The following is a 22,645-nucleotide window of genomic DNA, read 5'->3' on the forward strand; positions in this document are numbered from 1 at the left end:
GGAAAACAAAATCTTGCGGAGGTATACTTAAAGAAAATAAGAGATTAAGGTATCCAATAACTCACTATAGTTATAATGATGTTTGTGGAGTATGTGCTATTCACTAATTCCATCGTAACTCTATGCAAAAGCTAGAAGCGTGTAGCTGGATAGGAGTCAGCTGCAAAAAAAAAAAGTGGACCACTAAGGCACTAACCAAGAAAGTAGCATACTTCTAGTAATGAAGTGTTATCATTTTGTACCGACTACAAAATTGTAAAACACTATCACCATCAATAGTAGCTTCTGAAGAGGTTCACTCTACTTTCAAGTTTCAATGTGATGTTGCCTTTTCTATACTCTGGAGAGTCCGAATACAACCAAGCACACCCACTGGTAAATATAAAAAACCAACATCATTCTCGACTGTTGATAAGCAAGGTTCTAATCAAGTATAGCCCTGCAATCTGAAAAAGACAGAAGAAGAGTAATGACCTACATCAGACTTCAAACCTTTCCATGCTCAAGAAATTATCAGTGTTTTCCTTTTGTCACTCAGGTGACAGACTACAATTTATTCCTAAAAGCAGCACAGCTGGTAGTACAATAATACAATCTCAGTAGCATTGCCAGCAATCATTCTAAATCCTCATCAGAGGAAGCAAGGGCACAAGATAATTATCGAAAACCTGCAAAGCAGTGATCCATTTCTTCGAAAATCAAACATTTGAAATCCAATAAAATTTCTAAATCAAGAAGATATATCTACAAAAGCTGTTGAAAGGGACTGAAGGATGCTACTGCGTTTACAGAAAATTCTAAATTGGTATGAACAACAAAGTTAGCACTGAAAAAGAAGAGTCCAAAATCTTATCAGCTTTGTGCGATGGTAGATGTGTGTGTATTGTGAATCTATAAAGAATAAACTACTTTGTTTTTCAAAAGAATGGTATTTTGCAGTGGATTATGAAAGCAATTCCAGCAAAAGGAAAAATAAGGTTAATTTGATTTTCCAGTTTAACTAAAACTCTTTCAAAGATTCTACTTGTCATTGCATTGTACATAACAACATCTACAAAAGGTACTCTACATACCATCACTGAAGTTATAATTAAACAAAGAGGAGTTCAAAAATTAAATTTAGTTTTTAACTTTAATGCAAGCAAGTTCCATCCATCTCAAACTTTTACACCTTCAAAATAGCGGAGCTACATGTGACAAATTAAGCAACATGCAAAGAGATTGAAAAAAAGAATAACAGAAGCTAATTGAAAGATGAAGTAAGAATGGAAATCTGGAAATGCATGGTGATCTGAAAAGAGTAAACAAAGAGACATTGAAGAAATCCGAAATTTATTATAATATATAATACAATAATGTAAAGGAAGGGTAGTACAAAATTGGTGGACTTGGAAGTTCCTTGAAACATACATTTTATTCTTCACATCGAGTGATTCTGAAAAATCTGTAGAGCACAATGTAATTTTTTTACAGGACTTCAAGGATGGGAAGATTATGAGTACAGGATCTATTATATATAGTAGCTTATTAAAAAAGAATCCCTATGAAAATTTAATATTCCTCAAGGTCTGAAATTTCTAACAGTTCCTCATTTGGATGTATCGTAAGAGTTCATTTCTAGAATTACAAAGTTTTTTGAACTCGAGTTACAGTGGAAGCCCCAACAAATATGTGACTTAGCAACCAACAGATTAAGAAGTAAAAGTAGATTCGGTGAGCTTTTCAGAATGCATCACCAGAACTGGACTTCAGTGACACATCAATTATCAAGTCCACATAGAGAGCAGATAATAAGAGATTTTCTGTTCATTTTCAGTCAACCAAACGTAGTAGTAAATTTGAGATGAATTAACTCATTGGACTTTTTCTTACTTAAAAAAAAAAAAACTTCACACTTTGAATTGTTAAAAGGCTAGCAGGTGCCTTTAGAATTTGAGTTTAAACCACCCGTCTAAACTGATCAAGGAAAACAACTCAGTAAGTTACTGTAAAAGAACATAGGTGAAGTTGCGAGGCTTAAATTTCAAGTATCTTTCATATAGTATAAGTGTTGGTCCCAAATTCTCATTTTGATCGATTGCCAAAAGTAAGCACCCAAAGCAAGAGCAATCTTTGTAGCAGGTATGCCTGAATTTTCCAAACCACCTATCTGTAACTCAACCTAATGATAGAGAACCATTTATCAAGTTTCTCGATCCTGTAATTTAGATGTCTCATTTTACCTTTCTCAAATAAATTCGTTCTCTTTTTTAAATAGACTGCAAGGAGATTTCAAATTGCCTACATGATAATAAAGCACTTAATCTTGCAAAGAACCTTGAAAATGTGTCTTAAATTTAAAGTCTTCTGCTTGATTGACATGTTTGGCTTAAATTTTTAGGCTCCGAGCATATCCAAAAGACCATCGCCAATGCTAATACAACATACATAAATGGTCTATCGCTCCTTGACATGTTCATGTAGTCCTTATCCTTTTTAGACTTTAGGCCATAACCAGATTTCATGATCTTTAAAATCAGTTTTAGCTACACAAAAAATTGAATTTGGCATATATTTGCAAACCTAGGTTATGTACAAATTGATACTATCACCAACATGCAATGAGAAACTATTTAAAAGAATAGAAAAAACTAATAGTTTTTCACTAAAGTGGTATCATCAATAACCGGGTGGCTTAAACAAATGCAGAAAACTCACTATTGAGAAACGATGAAATCAGCATAGACGACTTGGAACGAAATGGAGAATTAAGCAATTAAAATTTAAGTAACTGACCTCTTTCCATTTATTTTCAACCTTGCTCTTTAAACCGGCCTATTGCTCTCCTCTATCAAAAGGTTTGGAATGAAACTGATCAATTATGAAAGATCTTAGCAATGCCATCTGGTATTGATTTTCCTAAGGTAGGGCTGAATCTTTCCTTTAGATCTTAGTTGCCTAATATAGCCGAAACCACATGTTCTTGGTGCGGCGAAAGAAATCAAGCAGTCATTCAAATTTTATCGGATGTCATAGACATATCCAAATATACTATAAACTAAACCAATATGGAAAAGCTGAAACAATTATATTTTAAGAGGAAATATACCGAAAAATAGGTCAAGCAAAATAAATCAGGAATTTCACAATGTGCATCCGGAGGGACTTACTTATTACGTTCCTTCTTTTTAACGTATCATGAGAATGCTTTTCTTATGATTTCTTCATAAACTACATTGTATGTAGAATGATCATCTGTGTCTTCTGCGGTGGGCGGACATATTAATACTTTTACATTCTCTGAACTTTTGCTTGAGATAAAGCAACATGAAGTTGACCATGTGAAAAAATTGGCTCACACAAATATATTCCAACAAAATCTATCGTTTGACCTTCAGCTTTGTTTATAGTCATAGCAAAACACAGCCTTATCGGAAATTGTGTTATTGAGCCAGTACGCTATTTTGTTTCGCAATATATTGCATACAAAGAAACTAAATAGTGATGTCTGCCCAGCGTAAAATATAGAGGAATAGATACACAATGGCAATGCACCACTAATCTTATTGAGCCTCTGAAACCAGTAATCTTTGGTAAGCCATGTATCATACAACTAGAACACACCTCTTAGCCAATGACGACATGCCAGCAAAAGTTACTTTACTGCTTGCTTGGTTCAGCATAATGCTCCCTGCAGGAGTTTCACACCTTAAATTTCTCATTACTACATAAACAACAAATGTTAACTCTAGGTTTAAACCACAACATCCTTGGAGAAATTGAGGCTAACTTTTTTCTTATTCTTTATACCATCAAGTATATGAGTTATCTTTTTTTTTTTTTTTTTTCCAAACCATCAAAATATATGATAATGCAAATATTGTTAGAAAACAAAGAGAAGAAGCTAAGTAAAGCTTTAGGCTAAGATATATTTTAGACATTTGATTTCTTATTTGAACAGCTTTATTTGTCACTCTCAAGTAGTTGAGAATGTTTTACCTTCGAAAAGCGAAAAGTGTCAAACAAATTGGGACGGAGGGAGTATAATATTTGAGCAGTTGATTCCCTACCGTATAAAAGGTGTCTGTACATTTCCAGAAGATGCATAGTGAGATAATGAAAACTAAGTTGCTTATTTTCCTCTATAGTTTGACTGAGTCGAGCAAACTGTGTATAGATTTGCAAACCATGACCTACCTAAAAATAGCAAGACATATAACCTCTTATATAATAATCAAACTCTTCTATATGTTTAACCAACATTGGAAGATCAATAACTAAGTTCTAACAAATTAACCTTTATGCGATGAACTTACTTGATGTCATGTGTTCTTAGTAAATGGAAGGGACATAAAAGAACATATGGGGGATGTTTTTCTTGTCTTACATCAAGGGATGAAGAAATAACATCTACCATATTTTCATCGGCCTGTAGAACAATAAAATCAATAATATTATCATCTTCTCAGCCTAAAGCTGTAAAGTTTACAGGACAGACACACAAAACTTGAAAAGTAAATATAATTTCAGTTAGAACGAAAAAGAGAAACAGACCATAGCACCCCAGATAGCAGGGAGGGAGACTGGATGGTTCTTTCTTAAGACGAATATAGCTCCTAACTAAATAATATACGTAGTCAAAAAACCCCAATGAGCAACATCATAGTAGTATATAGCTAATCTTTCTTTCAATTTGCTCTTGTGCCAATAGCAGCACACCTCCATACATAATCAAAGCAAAGTGTGAAGGATAACTGTTTTCTACATGTACATATAGGAAACTTATTTGTATAATATGTGCAAGGATCGACACAAGAATAAAGCAAGTCTCGTCCTATTTAATTAAACAAAAGTACAGTCAACTATCATAGACGATATAGATACCCAAAAACATAAAAAATGTTGACATATTCAAGCACCTTCTTTAGCTAGACTTAAATCTTGTATCTACTAATTGCCGGTCGGCTTTGTTCACTCGCATCTCACTCCCAATTTCTCCTTCATACCATTTTCTCCTTGTTGGTTTATCGATTAACGACTGCATAGATAATAAATAGGAACAGTCACAAGCATTTTATCTGGTGGCTGTTGTCCCTCCAGTTTTCCAAATTCTGAATCACAGCCTGAATTTGCTTTGGTGTAAGCGCAATAACATCTTCTGATCTTCTTTTTTTATTCTGTTGCCATTTCATAATCCTCTGCAGTTGCTTTTAAGGTACTCCAAGGCTTCCAAGCCTAGTTGGTACATGAAAGGTTTTACATAACAAAAGTAAGTGCCTTTCTTGAAAGGTACAAAAGTACTCTGTAAACTCAGTTTTATTAGCGCTTACGGTATATTATAGCTCTCTTTATGAACAGTCGTCCAAGACAACCATTTATCATAAGTCATAATATTCACCACAGAAAATAAAAGGTGCGGATGCAAACATACCAGGTAAGACAACTGCTGGCATAACATCCATTTGAAAAGATATGTGCTAAACATCAGTACCTTTCAACAATGAAGTCAATGTTAAGAATTTCAAGTTTGTTTAGAAGGTCCACCCGGAGCTTTTAATTCAATCATCACACTGTATCATAGGTCGGCGCCCTTCTATTAATTCAGCTTCCACGAATTAAAAGCAAAAACTCCACTCTAAAAATTTTAATCAAGACAACAACCACAAATACAAAATATTGACCCTTTTTCCCTAAAATAAAAAAAGAAATTCAAGAACACAAATAATACATACTAAGTGTAATAAAAATAGGAATAAAAATTTGTTAAAAGATGAGAATCTTACCGCAATAAACATAACTGAAGCTTAAGTACCTTCCTCTTTTCTTGTTCTAGTTAACAAAATGGAACCCTGATTATCTTTCTTTTTGTACATTGATATGTAGGTCAGCTTAGTGTGTTTAAATAAAGTATGCAAACATAACTGAACTATAGCAAAGATATCTTCATGCCATCAATTTGGTTATAATTACACAAACATGAGTTTTGAAAAACTAAATACACCATCCAAAATGATCTTCCACCTGAAACCTCAAAATACATATGATGGGTACACCTTTGATTTTGAAAAACTTGAACTTTTTCTCATGAATATTGTAATCTGCAAACAACCAAAAGTTATAAATCTTCAGAATATGAAAGACAAAGTAGAAGCACAAAAAAATTCCAATAGAAATTAACACGTAGTTAGATATAATCTCACTTCCACTCCACATCCAGAACATACAAAATGCTACTTGATGACCAGAAACATCCTTCAACGACTATTAATCAAAAGGCAAGTATGTTCTCGAAAAGTAAAGCAGAGCTTTCAAGCACACCACTATTCTGAAAAATACCAAATGGTAGCATTCAGAGCAATGTTCAAAGCATCTATATAGATAAGCCTTATAGCTATATCAAGCAGTATTTCTAAGTGAGCATTTTATTTGAGAAAGTCAGTCTCATTGATTATATAGTACTCCACTGATATATCCCTTCTGTTCAAATTTGATTAGTTGTGGACAAAATGTTCACATGTAAGTTGTATCTTTTGGACGTTATGCGGTTTAAGTTAACTTACAATTGTCTTAACCCTATATATTCAAATTCAACAAATTAAATGCTTTGAAGATTCTTATTGCTGTGTGCCCTGTGGACTTTGTTTGGAAATATATTTGCTCTTATTATGTTTACACTAAATCAAACAGTTTAACTTTAGTGATAATGTATACTCCAGTTTATTATTATTAATATTAAAGTAATAAAGATATGTATACAATTAGTATATCTTGAATTCTTTGAGTTGGTATAAACATCAGATGCATGTGTTATGAAATTAAATACACACAATAGTAAACATTTTAAACGTGTCATTCACCACGGTCATTTTCATCCATAGCAGCATGTAAGTTTTTTTCCCCCCTTGATAAACACTCACGAATTCTTTTCTCCTGGTTTTCTAATTTAATTATTAAAAGCATATAAAAATCAAGTGTTCAATAATTGTATGCCTGACGTTCGACATGAGCTCATGTGAGTCAATAGGATTGAAAATGTAACACTTTGGCTGTTCCAGCGGCTAAAATATACTTCTTCAATTCCTCGTATTCAGAATAAGTAATTTTAAGGATTTTAACACATTCAACAATTAATACTTTCTTGATTTATTTTTTAAAAAAATAAATTAAATTTTGAAAGGCTAAACCTTCTCTCAATTTTGCGAGTACTTTATTTGATGTTGGTCCACATTAACATATGAAGAGAAATAAAAAATCTTCTTGTTATTTTACCCTTCACATTAATTACTCATTTTCAAGTCATTTTCTGAGGCTATTGAAACTATACACCAATAAATATGGATATTATGATAAAATATATACTTCATTTATTAATTCTTAAAGCACAAGAAAAGTCAAAAGTGGACAAGTAAAAATACACGGAGGGAATAAATATGTGTAGGAGAATTAAAATTGAAGTGCATACGTGCATACGTGTATACATGCGAAGAGAATAAATACTCAGTACTATGACATATGTCCAAGTGGGATAAAAAAGTAGTGGGTTAAAGTGTACAATTTATATAACTTTGATACAAATTTGCATTGTTGTTGCTCGTCCTCTCTTCACGTTTAAAGTATTGACAAAGAAGGAAAACGAGGTTAAAAGTCACTCCTTCTGTTCACTTTTACTTGTCCACGTTAACATATCAAGAGAAAGAAATTTTTCTTCGTATTATTAGTTTTACCCTTCACAGTAATTACTCATTTTCAAATCATTTTTTAAGGCTATTGAGACTTACACCAATAAATATAAATATTATGGTAAAATATATACTCCCCCTGTCCCATATTACTTGCCACTTTCCCTTTTGCACGCCCCTTAAGAAATCATAAATAAAAGATGTATTTTACTATCTTATCCCTAGCTCTCTCCAATAAATACATTCTAATCAAAATTGATTATTTTCAAGATCATTTATTACTAAGGGTAAGATGAAAAAAGATTTAATTAATTTTATCTTAGTTTTGTAAATGAACAAGTAATTTGGACATGTATTTCTAGTAATGTGGCCAAGTAATATAGGACAGAGGGAGTACTTCAATTATTAATACTTAAGGAATGTGAAAAGTCAAAAGTGAACAAGTAAAAGTGCACAGGGGAAATAAATATGTGTTGGAGAATTAAAATTGAAGTGCATACGTGTATATATGAGAAGAGAATAAATATTCAGTATTATGACATATGGCCACATGGGATAAAAAAGTAGTTTAGTCATGTGGCCAAGTAATATGGGACGGAGGGAGTACTTCATTTATTAATTCTTAAATAACGTGAAAAATCAAAAGTGAATAAGTAAAAGTGGATGGAGAAAATAAATGTGTCGGAAAATTAAAATTGAAGTGCGTACGTGTATACATGAGAGGAGAATAAATATTCAGTAGCCAGGTAATATGGGACGGATAGGGTAGGATGGGAAAGATTTAATTAATTTTATCTTGATTTTGTAAATGAACAAGTAATTTGTTTCGTACAGGTGTCCTTCGAGTCATATTATATGATAATCATGGTATATGTTACGTCAGGCGGTATCCAACCTATGGGTCAGTGCCCGTCATGCTCTGCGATGGGGTGTGACAAACTTGGTATCAGAGCAGGTCAGTCATAGGGATATCTATGAGCCGTGTCTAGTAGAGTTTTGTCTATGGGTATGAAGCGCGCCAGACTTATAAACAGGAGGCTATAGGACATTTAGGAATACTGTAATAACCCGTTTGGTCGTTATAGTCTTTTCGACATTTTCGCCTTTTTCGAGCATTGACTAGCGCATTTTGACCCAAAGTTAACTTCTGGGTAGACGGACCGTTTTTGGAAATCTATCGATTCCGAGAGGTCCGAATGGTTGCTTATGACTTGTGGGTATATGGGGTTCGGTGCCCAATGCACTTGGATGCATTTTGGGACTTGGGTTGGAGATTGGAATTATGGCGTCGGGGGTTGACTCGGTCAACAAGGCCTCAGTTGAAAATTTTGAGGCCACGAATGCGTTCGTAGCATATTTTTATATGGGTCTGTGTAGATGGTTTGTGAGCAGATAGCCTTGGGAATGGCCCGAGATTTCAATTGAGGACTTAGAAAATCTGAGGGATTCTCGTACCTGGTGCCCAATATGGCGGCACCGCTGCTGCGGTGTGTTGGCCGCTAGGGCGGCCATGTGTAATTGTTTCCATGCCGCTATGGTGGCCTTATGGGCGCTGTAGCGGTGCCACTGCAACGGCCCCGTCACCGTCATGGCGGACATGGGCCAAGTATTTTCATTAAGTGTGATTTAAATAAGCCCTTAGACCCTCATTATTTTCCATTTCAAAATTAGAGCTTGGGGAATAGTTCCTGGAGATATTTTGGAGACATTCTTGGAGGTAAATCTTTCCTATTCCTTTACTCTTCCTTAATCACAATCATTCTAGATTTTCCCCTTCCCTCTTAATAATCCCTTAGTGATGGAAGTTGAAAGAGGGTTTGGGTGAACTTTTCCTTAGGCTCATGTATGAGGAAATTGATGATGTTTATGTTAGATTTTGACTAATCTAAGCTTATTAATCATATATCTTCCACTTCTAGTGTTGAATTTCGGAATCAAAGACTTAGGGTTTATACCCAATTTGGGGGTTTTGCTTGAAATCAGAAATTAGGCTAATCTTTGAGTTAAATCAACAATTAGTGGTTGGATTAAGATCATCTAGTACTTAATTTGGCATTTTGCTTCCGAATTTCCTATTTTTCCCTTGTGGGCCCATTTCTCCAATTTCTAGGGCTAGAATTGACCTAATTAGCAATATTAGTATCATTCTTCATGATTTCTAATCTAGATTTCGATTATTCTTAGACTACTTTGGTTCTGAGATTCAACGGAAAGGTAAGACAAAGGAGTGAGTTGTTGGTGTTGCGGTTCGGCCATCCAAGTAGGTTATGGCTTACCCTTAGTGAGAGTTCGTATAGCAAAACACATATTTAGATTATATTATCGGAGACAGCATGTGAACTTTCGGGTATGAAGTCGGGTTGGATATTGCCTTAGGTTGGGCCCTGTTGTGTGTTTGGGGCTAGCCACCCCGTTAGGTGTGATTTGATTGTTCTATTGTGCCGGCTTGATGCCATGAGTCGTTGGTAGATATTGGATTCCGTTTTATCATCTTGATTTTGATATAGTTGGCTCACCCGTTATTTGTATTTGTACTTGGATATAATGTTGGCGTACCCACTGTTGGTACTATTGATTCGATTATATTATTGGCATACCCATTGTTTAATTGTACTTGAATATATTATTAGTGTGCCCACTGTTGGTACTTGTGATTTGATTATATTATTGGCATACCCACTGTCGGTATTTGTGATTCGGATATATTATTGGTGTACCCATTGTTGGTACTTGTGATATTGAGCATGATTATTGATATGATTCATGCATTGCACGCGCTCTCATTTCCATGATACACTGTTGAGATATTGATGATACTTGATAAAACTCTTTTACTTGAGTGATGTGAGATGGCCGATGTCTGATGATCAATTTCGGAATCATTATTGCATGGTCGATATCCGATGTTAGTTCCGGAATCGTTGTTAGTGCATGGACTTCGCGAGTCCCCTAGGGTGGTGCCGGTGAGAACCATCCGTGGGCAAAGATTCCGGGTCCCGTCTCTGTTAGGCAAAGATCTGGGATGGATGGAACTTAGACTTCGCGAGTCATGCTGGGTTATGCTACTGAGACGTCGATATTTCCGTCAGGAGTACATATGTACACCGCATTTGCATGACATTGAATTGCATTCATACCATTATTGTATTGCATTATGACTTTATTGAGATGTTTGGTGTTGTATTATGATGTTGGATTAGATCGGATATATTCAGATTTGGCACATTTGGGGATTAGATGCTTTAAATAGGCGATGAAGAATATTGGGAACTGATTGTATTATCTTATACTGTTGGTTTATTTGCTTAGCTGCTTTATTATCTGAATTGTGTTAGCTATGCTTAGTCGGCTGATGATGCCTACTAGTACTGTTGTTTGTATTGACATGCACTTGCTGCATTCTTTTATGAATGCAGAGCATCAGATCGGATCCACTTCCGTGACACGTGGCTGATCGTCGTCTCAGCTTCCTCTTGAGTTTCCAGGGTGAGCATGGCCATCCGCTGCCTTGAAGACTTTCTATCTTTGTGTCCTATTATATTCAGAGACATAGATACTTTATGTATTAGTATTCCAGATTGTATTATTTTCCTTTAAATGCTCTTGCGTTATTCAGACCCGACCCTGGGGGTGTTGTTATTATTCCGCACTATTATACTACTTATATATATATATATATATATATATATATATATATATATATATATATATATATATATATATATATATCGTGAGACTTACGTATTTATTGTCACGACCCAACCCCGTAGGCCGTGACTGGCGCCCTACTTGGGCACCCTGACATACCTATCCATATTTGATCACACACAAATAGCATATACGGCCATAATTACTATATGCCGTCTCAAACTATATCAAACTGTTCAAACACATCTCAACGCAACCGTATGCGGAAATATATGTATAGATGTCAAAAAGCCGGCAAGGCTATCAAATATGTCAAAAGCCGACAAGGCTGTCAAATGGCACAACGGCCCAAAACGCATATACAAATGCACGCCGACAAGGCTGCCACAACATATACAAAATGCACGCCGACGAGGCTGCTATAACGAATAGAGTCATGCAAACACATCCGTACAGAAGTAGGCACACACACCCACAAATACGTCTACAGACCTCTAAACAGACAAACCGAATCATATGGCGGGACAGGGCCCCGCCGTGCCCCTGAACAAATACATATATACATAGCGAACGAATATATACCAAAATGTGTGCTCTGAAATGAGAAGAGCACTCCAAACAGCAGAAGAGGGTGTCCTAAATGGGTAGATCACCAAACTGTGCGTCTGTACCTGCGGGCATGAAACGCAGCCCCCCGAAGAAAGAGGGTCAGTACGAAATATGTACTGAGTATGCAAAGCAGAATATACAGAAAGCAAATCTGAGACATAAACGAAATGGAAGTACCAAACATAAGTGCAAATCCAACATATCAAAATTTGCTTACTTTCAAAAATATGTAAGTAATGCATAGGGTACAGAAGAATATGGTCGCCCACCCGTCGATGGCGCCATAACACAGCATAACACCAGAAAGTTTCAAATCTCCGTATCCCCGTCACATATCACATCACCACATAACGCCATACACAGCATAACACCAAATATAGGTGGAACCCGACCCTCTTTTGCGAGTAGCTCGGTGAACCATAAACACAGCATAACTCCGGAGTATATCAAAGTGCGCACGATAACAGAACCGGCCCGGGAACCGGCGAAAGATATAACAGAACGCACGAGCAGAGTCATGAGTAACCATATGCATAAAATCATTATCATAGACTCAAATATAAGTAAAATGATCATACTTGAAAATCGAAATAATAGTCATAACGAATTCTTTCAAAAGTTCCCGAATTACATAAAGGAAAGTCGCGGGGCCCACGGACAGGTATTTACCCGAGTCGGGCCCGCCTATGGAAAACATACTCATTATATGCCATATAAACTTCTACAAAAATTATTGAAGCAATCTGAGCCTTTCTGTGAAAGATATGGCGTTTACAAATTACGAAATTCTTTAAAGTGAAACCTTTTTATGCAAAGTTCGGAAAGCGATTATTTCAAAGACATAACGGTTCATATTTCATCAAATCATACATAAGAGTGCCAAGGAATATTTGTAAGGCTCATAACATGCTCGGATTTCGAATCTTAGAATTTTCCTCAAGGCTTATAATCTAGCCTATTAAAAACTAAGGCATGCCAAAAGAAAGAAGGGTTGCGCTTTACATACCTCGTACGCACTCCAAGTTTGCCCAACTAAAGTTAATCCCAACCTACGCCTCGGGCTCCCCAAGGCCTATGAATACGCCAACGAATATCAAACATTAGCCATAGGTACTTAAGCCATTTATTCCAAACTAATTCTAAATTCTACAGAAATTTGGGCAGCATTTCCCCTGTAAATAGGCCAACCCGAGAATTTAACTCGTCCAAAATCAACAACAACAACCACAATAACCAACCTAGTAACATTGATAACCAATTTGAAAGGCAAAATAATAATAGTAACTCTCTTTTACATCATTCAACAACTTTCATAAATTCAACTCGACGACTTACCTTCAAGCCAACATCGATGCTTATATATTTAAATACTAACCCGAATCCATACCAACAATACTTAAAGACATTCTAAGCAATTCATACAACATTTCCAACAATCCAAAAATTTTCCCTTCCTTTCCACATAATGTAACTCTTCCATTCTAACTTCACACCATCCAACTAATATCAACATTTTTTTCCATATTCATTAACTAACTCAAGATTACCCAAACATATTTCAATAACATTTTAAACAATATCCAAGGATTCGAACCATTCCGCCCATTTCCATATTCCATTCGAAACTTCTACAATTGCAACGAAACTACCAAATCGCGTTGTTTTCTTCCAAATTCATTAATAACAACCATAGTTCACATTTAGCATCTTACTTTCATAATTGCATAAAAATTATATAAAAATCACATAATTTCTCATAACAACATACAACCAATTTCAACACCAACTCAACTCGTTAACCCTTTATCTATGTCATCAATGTCACAACGACACCTCTAACAAGCTAAATAAATTTTAATTCACCATTCTCTTTCATTAATATGGCTCACGGCCACACTCCTCTTCACACACCCACACGACCTCTATAAAGTTTCTAACCATTAATTTCCTTCATTCTCATCACATAACCCATGATAACAACAACAATAATCATATGAACATAATCATACCCTCAATCCTTTCAATTTAGCAAGGATAGCAATATGTCCATAAAACAACACAAATTTAAATTTAACCATTTAATTCCTACATAATTCTACTAAAATCAATTCCTCATTCTTACTCAAAACATCCCCCTTACACGGCTCAATTTATAATTCAACATCAACATACATAACCCGTTTGTATTCAACACACATCTACCAAGCTATACAAGTCTAAACTACCTCCAAAACATGTAGAAAAGAATTAAATCTTACCTTAGAGACAAGCTCTAATTTTTCACCATGAAATGTCTTCAAGAAAGCCATGGCTACCATGAGCTCCATCTTTTTCCTCCTCTTAATCTTCAAATCTCTCCAATTAATTGTGTAGAAGGGGGCAAAAATGGGCTGGCCGTGAACAGTACCCGTGAATAGTGGCGGCGTGAACAGTAGCGCCGCCGTGAATAGTGCGCCGTGAACAGTACACCGCCCGTGAATAGTGGCGCGGGAACTTCTTTCTCTCTCTAGGCTTGAGAGCCCTTCTCTCTAAAACCTAATTTGCAAGATTAATTTGTGGAATATGTGATGACTTAGTCATTCACTTATACTTATATATTATCTTTACAAAGTGGACATGTGTCAATTTTCATGACATGTGTCCATCTTTATTCAAGTCCAACCAAATCTCGCCACGTGTCGTGGGGCCAACTTTTTGATAATTAGATTAATTAATCACTAATTCCCACTTAATAATCTAATCATGGTAAATTAATCCCAACTTTCCATTAATATTTTTACACTAAGTAAAATTCATAAGCAATTCATTTTCTAATAGAGACCGGAAATTAAAGATTTCTGTTTCGTGCCCGAAAATGATCCCGTCTTTAACTTGAGTCGATTCTCTTGCGAATAACTCGACGTATAAAATTACGGGATATAACATTTATTCCATTCCGTTACTTAATTTCATTAATTTATGTATTGTTGGGTTGAGGGTTCGCTTACCGAGTTGGGAAGGTAAGTGCCCGCACGACTTAGGCAAAATAGGTCGTGACAAAGTTGGTATCAGAGCCCTAGGTTAGCCGGTCTTTAATACAAGAGCGTTTCTAGTAGAGTCTCGTAGATCGGCACGATGAGCTCAGTAATCATCTGCGGGAGGCTATAGGACATTTAGGAAATCTCACTTTCTTTTCATTCTTCGTGCTACTTTATTCAATTTGGTATCTGGAAAGATCAAATTGGTATTTGACTTTTATCTCTTCCCCCACATATGGTGCGGATTCGCGACACGCCTACCTGGAGGATGTACATGAGGTTGGCTCCACCAATTTTCACTAGCGCGCTAGGCGAGGATTCCTACGGGTTTATCATGATCACGCACGAGCTACTTCACACGACTGGGATTACGGATACTCTCGGAGTCTTCTATGTTACCCATCGATTCCGCTGTGGCACGAGGGCATGGTGGAGAGACGACCTTGCTAGCAGACCAGCGTGTACGTATCTACTAACTTGGGAATAGTTCTATGAGATTTTTCTGGAGAGGTACGTGCCTCGTTCGCGGAGGGACGAGCGTCTAGGTCAGTTTCTCGATCTCCAGTTAGGAGGGTATACCGGTTACTACATATGCGATATCCTTCTCCTATCTGGCCCATTACTCCTACCCCTTGATTCCGACAGAGGCCGGCAGAATCCGGTGGTTTATTAGTGGGCTGGATGGTCTTGTCCAGCTACCCTGTGTCCAGCTTGAGGCTGAGAGCACTTCGTTCCATGTCATTGTTGACTGTGCAGTTAGAGTTAAGGCCGCGGGGGCTGGAGCAGCTAGACCCTAGTAGAGATCCTTGGTGCATCGTCGGCATGTATTATTTCTGTTCGGGGTAAGTATGCTACTGTGTTATTTGATTCTGGATCCATTTATTCGTATGTATCCGCATTTCATGCCATTGGTTGGGATTTTCCTTGTGATAGCATAAATATACCTGTTCATATGTCTACTCTGGTTGGAGATTCTGTGATTATTGATCAATTCTACCGGTCTTGTTTGGTTACTTTTATGGGGTATGACAATTGGGTAGATTTGATGATTCTCGATATGGTGGACTTTGACATTATATTGGGTATGTCCTGGCTTTCTCCCTATCATGCGATCTTGGACTGTCACGCCAAGACAGTTACCTTAGCCATGCCAGGCATTCCTAGACTTGAGTGGAGAGGTACTCCTAGTCCCGCCCCAAAGAAGATCATTTCTCTTCATCGGGAAAAGAAGTTAGTAAGTAAGGTCTGTCTAGTCTATTTAGCTCATGTTCGTGATACGACTGTTGCATCTCCACCCCTTGAGTCTATCCCTATTGTGAGCGAGTTCGCGGAGGTATTCCCATCGGATTTGCCGGGTATGCCACCCGATCACGACATTGATTTTTACATCGACGTGGACCCGAGCACTCGTCCTATTTCCATCCCACCATATCGGATGGCACCTGCTGAGTTGAGAGAGCTTAAGGAGCAGTTACAGGATCTGTTGAGCAAGGGGTTCATTAGACCGAGTGTCTCCCCTTGAGGTGCTCCTGTGTTATTGTGAAGAAGAAGATGGGACCATGAGGATGTGTATTGAATACCTCCTGCTGAACAAGGTCACTATCCAGAACAATTGTCCTATGCCTCGTATTGATGATCTGTTTGACCAGCTTCAGGGTGCTTCGGTGTTTTTGAAGATTGATTTGCGTTCCGACTATCACCAGTTGAAGATCAGGGTGGACGATATTCCGAAGACAGCATTTCAGACGAGATATGACCACTATGAGTTTCTAGTGATGTCTTATGGTTTACCAATGCCCCAACTGCATTTATGACTTTGATGAATGGCATCTTTAGGTCGTTCCTTGATTCCTTTGTACTTGTGTTTATTGATGACATCTTGGTGTATTCCAAGAGTAGAGGGGAGCATGAAAGCCATTTCCGTACTGTTCTTGGGTTGTTGAAGAAACATAGCCTGTTTGCTAAGTTTTCTAAGTGTGAGTTCTGGTTGGCGCCTGTAGCATTTTTGGGTCATGTGGTGTCTAAGGAGGGGATTATGATTGATCCACAGAAGATTGAGGCTGTGAGAGGTTGGGCGAGGCCCACTACTGTTATTGAGATTCATAGTTTTATGGGTTTGGCCAGTTATTATCGTCGCTTTGTGAAGGGTTTTGCTGCCATTGCTTCGTCCTTGACCAGATTGACCCAGAAGGATATTCCCTTCCAGTGGATGGATGATTGTGAGGAGAATTACCCTACCCATGATTTGGAGTTGTTGGCCGTAGTCTTCGCTTTGAAGCTTTGGAGGCATTATTTATACGATGTTCATTGTGAAGTTTTTTACCGATCACCATAGTCTTCTATATGTGTTTACCCAGAGAGATCTTAATTCGAGGCAGCGCCGATAGATGGATCTCCTGAAGGACTATGATATCTCTATTTTATATCATCCCGAAAAGGCCAATGTGGTGGCTGATGCCTTAAGTCGCAAGGTAGTGAGTATGGGGAGTTTAGCTCGATTTATTGTTTCTGAGCATCCGTTGACCATGGTGGTTCAGACTCTGGCCAAAAAATTTGTCCGTCTTGATATTTCAGAGTCAAATTACGACAAATTCCCTAACGTAGATAGTTAGCCTCACATACCTTGACTTCCTGCTTTTGAGTGTATCACAATGTTCGTCAATCCCTTCAACTTTAATCTATAGCAATGCAAGTCATAGGGAATCTATATTAGCAACAATATTCATGCTTTGGTCATCTAAGCATTTTATCAGACACTTGATGGGCATGAAGCTCCACAACCTTCATTAATAATGTTTTCTTCACCTAATTCCCTTTCTATTACTTCTAGTTGATTCTACAATCTTAATTTGATGTAATTAACATCATTCTTTATCACCCACATGATTACAACAATTCCAAGTCAACAATCCAAAACCCTAGCATAGTTCATATAATTCTCTTTATCAAACTCATTTACTATTCTCCCAATAACTCATCAATTCACAACTATAAATGATTAGAGAGTAGAAGCATTACCTTTTTGAAGTCCAATCCTCTTGAATTCGAGTTCTAAGGTTTCCACGTCCAACAATAATGTTCCAATTAGAAGGGTTTACTCAAGCTAGAAAGGGATTAGGGACTTGAATTCAACCTAGAATCATGATAAAACTTACCTTGGAGGGTTCTTGAGGCTTGGGACTTGTTCCCTCTGACTTTAGGGTGATTTTCGTGACTAGGGCTGTTAGGGAAATAAACCCCAAGCTTAAATATAACTTAAAACGCGAAAACCCGACTTTTGACTTGAAACCCGACCTTATACACGATGGGCCCGCAATGCACATGCAGTGCGCGACCACCTGCAGGTCAGTATTCAGAGAGGGTATTTTTGTGCGATCGTCCCATGACACGGAGCCATCGCACGCGCCCTCACAAGCGACATGTGTCGGTTCTATACAGTGTTCGGTGAAATAGGCATAACTTCTTGTACATAACTCTGTTCAGGTTCCATAATATACCCTTGGAAAGATATTTCAAAGGGCTACAATGTTATATCCCGTATTTTTGAACGTCGGATTATTTGTAAGCTGAGGTGGGGCCCACACGTCAAGATGTTTTTTTGGAACATGTGACAAGCTATATGAATCACATATGTAAAGTTAAACACAACTCATGAAGGACCCTTGGGCCAAATCAAAGTGGAAGCCCTCCAAACGAATATTTTAAGAAAACGTTTTCGGGTGACCTGACTTGAAGGGGCAAAAACGGTATTATAAGTTTGGAATTTGGAAAAATACTAAGAGATAGAAGTTATAGATAATTGAATTAGCTTTCCAACCATAGGTCGTGGGTTCCTAGGTGAAGTCGGTACAAGGAGATATGGACGTTTTAAGGTCGAAAGGTCAGTGGGCTATGCCCAACTCGGGACCAACCGGTTTGGCCCAAGAAAAATGAAAAGAAAAAAAAATGAGGCCCAAGTTTAAGAGCGTGGCCGGCCAAATCCATGGCCCAAACCCACAAAAAAATTAATGAATTTTCCATGTGTTAAAATAGATGAAAGGGACCATATATTATCACTTATCCATTAGAATTTTCAAGAAACACAAAAGATGAAGAACAAAAACAAAGGGCCATTTCGGCCAAGACCCATGGAAATTGAGTACCTTAAATCTTGTTCCAAAAATTGTTTTCTTGTAGTATTCCTACCAATTCAAGTACCCTCTACAACGTGGTATGATTATTTTGGAAGATGGTTCATCCGTTTCATCGTTTCCGCACTTTGGTTAAGTGAAGAAGATTGGAGAAAAAGGTAAGAATTCATTCCATGTTATTATGTTCTGAAGGTTTGTTTGTGTTGTAGTATGTAGAAATGAGTAGAAAGTATGGAAATATGGAAGTTTGCAAAGTGGGTATGTAAGTTGGCATGTAGCCGTGTGTGTATGTATGTTATATACGTATGGTGAGTTAAATTTATGTTGTATTCTAGTTGTGAGTATGATGGAATTCATATTGAGAATGAAAGTAGAATGAATTTGGTTGAAGTTGGAAATATAGGTATTGGCCGTGTGGTATATGGAGATTAGAATGGGAATGAATTAATTTTGTTTAATATGTTGGTTGTGTTGTTGTGATCCTTATAATGTAAAGGAAGGTATTATGATTTAAGTTGGCATTGAAATGGAATGTAAAAGGTTATGTCATTCTAATATGATTTTATGATATTGTGGAAATGAAGTCGTAAGGTGTAAAGTATGATGATTGTTGATGAAGTTGGAAGATAGAAACATGTTATGAAAATGTTTGTTAAAGGTTAGAAGTTTTGGTGGAATTATGACTTTGGTGGAAAGCTTGTATATTGTGTATATCTTGTGAATATTTTGTGGAATTGATATGAAATGCTTCCAAATTATATTGTGATGATCTTGATTAATGATGAATGTGAAACCCTTGAGATTTGTTTGGAAATTTGAAGTTGAAATGGAAGTATCGCACTATGTTAGAAAGGGAACTAGTTGTGCCATATTGTGTCTTGTAGTTATTGTTGTTGTTGTTAGTGTTGTTATTGGGTTGTTGTTGATTGTTTTGGCCGAGTTGAATTCTCGGGGATGCTATATGTATAGGGGAAATGCTGCCCAAATTTCTGTAGAAAAGTGTTGATTTGATATTTCAGTCCTAAAGTCTTAGGGTTAACATTTGGTAAATGTGACCATTTGTAGATTTTGGACGAAACGGGAAGTGAACTTGGAAAGGCGTAAAAAGCATAAAAGGTATGTAAAGCTATCCCAATTCTTCTTTTGGCATGTCCTAGATGTACTAGGATCGGATTCGAGCCTCGGGAAATATTCTGTCTTTCGGAATCCGCGTTTCAAATTGTCCCTTTTTCATTCACTGGAATTGAACCCTATAAGTATGCTTTGTTAAAGAATTGTGTAAACTTCCGCAAATTGTCTAGAAAGTTATGAAATGTCCCTAGGACCTCCGTAGGTGACTCCATAAGCTTAATATACGTAATTTGAGCCCACCGCTTCGGTTGTCCCGAGGTGGGCCCACTATTTCCGACTTTACCCTTTTTGTGTTATAACTTAATTTCAAGCTGTTCTAAAGAAATCGCCTTAACTACTCTTCTAACTACCAATGATATTTATTCTAAATACTTTATTGAATCTCTGTAAAGGTATGATATTTTGTGTCTCATTTAGTCTCCCACTATTCCCGCTTTGCCTTTTAGTGTACTATTGCCTTATTTTCGAACAATATAAAATGAAACGTTTTAACTATCGTTTTAACTACTAAGGAAAATTGTTTTAATGATTCCCTCGAGTCTGGTAAACTATTTTGGAATATGAAAATGATCCCTGAAGGATTATTCTTCCGTAACTCATTATGACATACGACATACACTTACTATGACTCTGTCCGATTTCATTGGTTTGATTTGTCATCCGATATGCCTCATTGAGTCTCTGAAAATATATGGTATTTTTATTGCATTTAGTTCCTCACTACTCCATTCGTGGATGCCTCAATGTTTCCCCCACTGAGCCCGGGCCAGGATATGTTGTCAAGCGTATTCCACTGTATTGTTCGCCGTGCCTCGATGTGAGGGGGAAGGTATATAGGTACATGGGTTGTGGAGTATGCTGTGCCATGTACACACATTCTGATATGATATGATCTGATATGGCCATCTCATATGATATGATATGTTATGTTACGGGGTTATCCCCTATTCTGCTCCTTATGTGTGGTGGCACCAGCGTCGGGGGGTGGCCACGTTCTGTTTGCCGAGTCCCTTGGCAGGGGTCGGATATGATATGGTATATGTTTCTGTACACACTCCTCATGTTTTAAAAATATGCATTTGATACTTCGAATGTACACTCACTTCTCTGTAAGTTCTGTTTCGGTTATGATCTTGTTCCGTAATGGGACCAGGTATGACATATGTTTTCAGCGAATACTATTTATGCTATATGATCAGCATTTTGCTAATCTGGATATTCAGTTCATTTTCTGTATCTTCTGCTTCGATTATGACTTTGTTTACTACGTTCCGTGCTTTACATACTCAGTACATATTTCGTACTGACCCCCTTCCTTCGGGGGCTGCGTTTTCATGCCGCGTAGGTACAGACGACAGATTTGCTGACCCGCCTGCCTAGGACATCTATTCTGCTATTTCGGGAGTGCTCTTTTGTCCAGAGCCTATATGTTGGTACATTCTGCTGCTATTGTATATATGTATGCTATTCAGGGGTATGACGGGGCCCTGTCCCGTCTTATGATTCTGTTATAATCTGTAGAGGTCTGTAGACATACTTGTGTGGGTTTTGTATATGTTTTGGGATGATATGATATGTGACAGCCTTATCGGCTCCCATGTACTATGTCGGTTCATTTATGATGATTACTAACGCCAATTGACTTTTACATTTAAAAATATTCTGCTGATATGCTAGTCTGGGTTATTGGGTACGTTTGGGTGTCCAGCACGGACACTAGTCGGGGCCTACGGAGTTGGGTCGTTACATACAACTTTCACGTTTTAAGTTTTCTCAAATTATTAATGGATTTTCACGAAATTAGACTGGAAGGCAGACGTATTGAAAACTTAGCCGATTCTATAGAATTTTAAGCGTCTTACTATTAGCCATCTTGAGACGATCATATCTGCTTGCTCCGATCTCTGATTGGCCTGGTCCTTATATCGTTAGAAAGGTATTTCTACGTACTACAACTTTCATTAAGGGTACTTTCCCAAATTCCTAACTAATCAAGGAATTATGGCTGCCCGAAGTAGGCCTATTAACCATTTTTGTAAAACGCTCAAACCTTCAGTTTTTCCGCTAAAACTCTAATGATACAAATCTAACCTTAGTTCTAAGATACGGGGTGTAACAATGCCAAATGAAGGAAATGAAAGGACAATTAAGACACTGCAGACCTGTGGGGACTTAAAAAGTAAACACACAAGAGGTAGAACTAATGCTCAACTTCTTAAATGTACACATGCTAGTCCTTGCTTAGAGTACAATTTTAGTTGCTTTTGGTACAACTTATTGTTGTTGTGTTCATCCACCTTGGGCGTTTATATATAAGAAGAAGAAAAATATAGAATAGAAAAATAGACATATATTTTTATTAATGTGACCAAGTAATATGGGACGAAGGGAGTACTTCATTTATTAATTCTTAAAGAACGTGAAAAGTCAAGTATAGTAATGTGGCCAAGTA

General features: G+C 37.1%; 2 long non-coding RNA genes across 2 annotated transcripts; one reads left to right on the forward strand and one right to left on the reverse strand.

The window, feature by feature from the left end:
* Positions 1-4,797: 4,797 nt before the first annotated feature.
* LOC132623529 (uncharacterized) lies at positions 4,798-6,370 on the reverse strand. The gene is made up of 2 exons (XR_009576273.1): positions 5,411-6,370; positions 4,798-5,214 (listed from the first exon to the last, which is right to left on the reverse strand). It is a non-coding gene; the product is annotated as an uncharacterized LOC132623529 (long non-coding RNA).
* Positions 6,371-18,862: 12,492 nt separating this feature from the next.
* LOC132621196 (uncharacterized) lies at positions 18,863-21,782 on the forward strand. Its single transcript, XR_009575451.1, has 3 exons — positions 18,863-19,220; positions 20,128-20,178; positions 21,539-21,782. It is a non-coding gene; the product is annotated as an uncharacterized LOC132621196 (long non-coding RNA).
* The last annotated feature ends 863 nt before the right edge of the window (positions 21,783-22,645 follow it).

Source organism: Lycium barbarum, chromosome 12 (genome assembly GCF_019175385.1).
Source record: "Lycium barbarum isolate Lr01 chromosome 12, ASM1917538v2, whole genome shotgun sequence".
NCBI classification, from domain to species: Eukaryota; Viridiplantae; Streptophyta; class Magnoliopsida; order Solanales; family Solanaceae; genus Lycium; species Lycium barbarum.